The 3,439-nt window shown below is 39.3% G+C and overlaps 1 protein-coding gene across 4 annotated transcripts in view; it reads left to right on the forward strand.

The window, feature by feature from the left end:
* Window positions 1–3,058, forward strand: part of GRIA3 (glutamate ionotropic receptor AMPA type subunit 3) — a 569,577-nt gene extending 566,519 nt beyond the window's left edge. For 2 of the 4 annotated variants that reach the window (XM_074324305.1, XM_074324304.1), the window contains exon 16: window positions 883–3,058. The gene's annotated coding sequence lies outside the window, so the exon portion shown is untranslated. The remainder of the gene's footprint in view (window positions 1–882) is intronic. The other 2 variants (XM_074324303.1, XM_074324302.1) reach the window with 1 other exon arrangement.
* The last annotated feature ends 381 nt before the right edge of the window (window positions 3,059–3,439 follow it).

Raw genomic sequence — 3,439 nt, forward strand, 5'->3', positions numbered from 1 at the left:
GTACTTTTATTCCAGAACCAGTAGTAGAAAATGATTATGTCATATCTTTGGAATAAAATTCATTGTTAGCTCAGGAGAAAGAGAAGGGTCCTACTAGTGTAGAGGGAAAAGATGGAGAGGAGGTATGTGAGTTTGAAGAGGAGACAGGAAAGTGGCCTTAAGTTTTCAGAGTTGGAGCAAATGAATCCCCTGCACTAATTAATACCTCCAAGAGGAGAGCAGCATCAGTATCTCAATCAGGTCCACAATATCAGGGCAAAGACCCCATGGATGCCAATCCCTTTCATAGATATCACTGTTCTGGCCTTTTCCTGGAATGTGTTTTCTCTTTAAAGTCTCTATGCTATTTTCAGACTTTAATAACTAAGGTTGTAGGTATTAAGAGAAACAAGCTGACACCTTTTTAGCAATGAGCAGCAAATTTTCTTCTTACAGGAAAATAGATTTCAATTGAGCAAGACATAGAATATTGTTTACCCTCTGTCCCAGGTAAACAGTCCTCGGTCACAGGTTCTGCAATCAGAATACAATCAGCAGTGTACTTGTCCTGAATATCTATATTTCAAGGGTACTAAGACTTTCTATTATACCTACATCCTAAGTGATTTAATGTCTTGAGTTAGACTTCATGCAATGCCAATATATTCCTTAGTACACTGCATAGTAGAGAAGGAACCTAATTTAACCTAATGCAAAGCATTTGCATCAGGTTAAAGAATATAAACAGACTTGTTGCCTAAAGCCAGTCAAACCAGGTGCAGCCCCAGAGATGCCAATTTCAGAAAACAGCTGGTGTTGTTGTCCAAGATAGACTGAGCCATAATAAACTCAATTCCCAATAAAAATCCTATTCAAATTTAAATTTTCCCCTTGACTTTGCAGATCCCTTCCCACTAGACGCATGAGATGAAAGGAATCACTGAAAATGTGGCTGCTTCAAGGATCCTGAGCCAGACTTCACTCTCCTTGGTGTCGGACATGACACGAATATTGCTGATGGTGCAATGATCTTTTTCCTTTAGTGCCTTATGGAACACTCTGAGACTCGCGACAATGCAAACCATCATTGATACCTTTTTGCTTTGCTTGAAAAAAATGAAAATAAAACCAACAAAAAAATGGACTTGCAAGATTCCTGTATGCAAAATAAATCTCATTAAAAAGTCAATTCAACAGAAGCCATTCTTTGATACCACTGCACAGTATACAAACACCATGCTCTTTAATACACACACACACACACACACACACACACACACACCACACACAAATTTAAAATTCTAATTCAGCAAATAGGCCCATCCTAACTAAAATTATTCCTCCTGATTTAAAAAACGATCTTTGACTCCCTGTGTTTGGGAAGACAGACTGGCATTTCTTCTAGGATCTGCTGACCAGATATTTTGGTATTTCCTGTTGGTGGTGATGTTCTGTGCACCCTATTTCCTTTCAACATTGCTGAAATGTGTATATCTTTAGACTGCAAGTGCAACACTTAAGAAAATTCAAACAATTTGGAAAAAGGAACTAAACAGCGACTTCTCTGTGTTCTTGAAATGGTTTTGTGAAAATGCTTTGATAACTTCCCACTCAGTAAAGGGATTAACAGAGCTTTTGAAATTGACTTTTGGGTATAGTGATGGATGGGGCACTATCAGGCATACCTCTCGGTGCTTTCCTAAAACTGATCTCGGGGCTTTCCAAGAAGCCTGGAATTTCAGCTCACAGATCTGTTTTTCTTGCTTCAGTGTACATTTTAAGTAAATATGGCTGAGTATGTAGCATTGAGGTGAGGGAAAAGCTGCCTGTATTCCCAAGTGTGTTTAGAATATCTTTCTCAAAAAACAACACTGTGTTTAGCTCTGCTTCTCTGCTAAGTATGCTTTTCAAGTGTACACCTCGGAGACAGGACTGCATTGCAAAGCAGGCCAGTGGGTTCAGACCACAGTTCTCAACCTGACTTTACTCTTGCTAGGTCTGTCTTACCAGCTGTTGCCTGCTACTGCCTGCAGCTCTCCATCAGATTGCATGTGTCCTTTTCTAGTTTGCAAAGACTAAAATGCTTTCCCAAACCTACTGCTAAACTGAGGGCCTCAGCATCACTCCCAGGGTCCTTGCTTGGAGCAGTCTCTTTACTGACTCAGAAGATCACTGCACTGCTCCACAGGCTATCAAGTAACTGTGTACCTGATGTTGGCATCATCAGAACAGTCAGAGGAAATAGTCTCTGCTCACTAATTACCTCCTATATAACGATGTATGCTTTCTGTAGTTCAGTAGTTTGCTCTCATCAGTGACATGCATTGGGAAGTTTCCAGACTGTAAAAACTAGGAGCTCGAATTCATTTCCCAAGTGTGACCTTTAGATGCTCAGTTGACTTGCCACGTATTTGCTCTTATCTTCAGAAAAGAAAGAAGTCTCGTTCCAACGAACTGTTTCCAGAAAAGTGTAATATAAAATTTCATTCCAAAAAGTGTGTCATAAGCGAATAATTCATCTGTCAAATTTTAAATGGCATTGAACAACAAAAAAGAAAGCTGCTGTGTTTTTGTTTTGTTTTCATGAAACTGTGATTTTTCAACTTCTGAATGCTATAACGTCCCAGCACGGGAAGCTAACGCTGTGCGAATATGAAGTTGTATAAAACAAACCAACCAACCCACCCACAAACATTTTCATAGGCATTGTGTAAAAAGAAATGTATGTTTGTTGACCCAAATCAGTTTTTCAGAGAGGAAACTTCACTGGGAATGAAGAGACGGGTAAATTGGTTTGTTATTTTTTTAAAACTTGCATGTTTATAAAAACAATGATTGCTTCAAATTTCTGCTACTAACTTCAAGCTATGGGAGTTTGGCGGTAGTCACTTGAGAATTTTTTTTTCCAATTCCTTTCTTTTTGTTGTTAAATCTGTACTTCCGTGGACAGAAAACTTGCCAAGCAACCTAATGGCCGTAAAAGTGTAAATTGCATGTGTGGGCATAAATTACAGAGCCTCATTGCCATGAGGTATTGTACAAAGTTTTAATACATTTTGTAAATAAAACTGTAAAGAAAGAATTCTGTTTCTGTGCTTTATTTAAAGTTTACTTAGATGCAGATGCCAAGAACTAGTTAGTCACTAATTATTTCCCACCAGAAGCTTTGCCAACGATGTAACAGTCACCTTACTGGTGACTTTCAAAGAAGATTTATGCTTCTCCCTACCCCAACTGCCACTGCAGGCAGACTAAGATCCCTGGGCCTAAATGGAATTGTACCACCAAGGTCTTAGATTAGGTTTGTCAGGACAACCAACTGTGAGATGGTATCTACAAAAAGCAAGAAGCAGGACCTCAGTTCATGTGCAAAGGAGGAAAAGTTTGACTTCAAGGCATTCCATTCCCATTCTTTGTCTCCTACAGTCTTTGGGACTCTCTCTCCTCAGAGGTCTGCCTC

The sequence above is a fragment of the Rhinolophus sinicus genome, chromosome X (assembly GCF_036562045.2).
Source record: "Rhinolophus sinicus isolate RSC01 chromosome X, ASM3656204v1, whole genome shotgun sequence".
Lineage (NCBI taxonomy): Eukaryota > Metazoa > Chordata > Mammalia > Chiroptera > Rhinolophidae > Rhinolophus > Rhinolophus sinicus.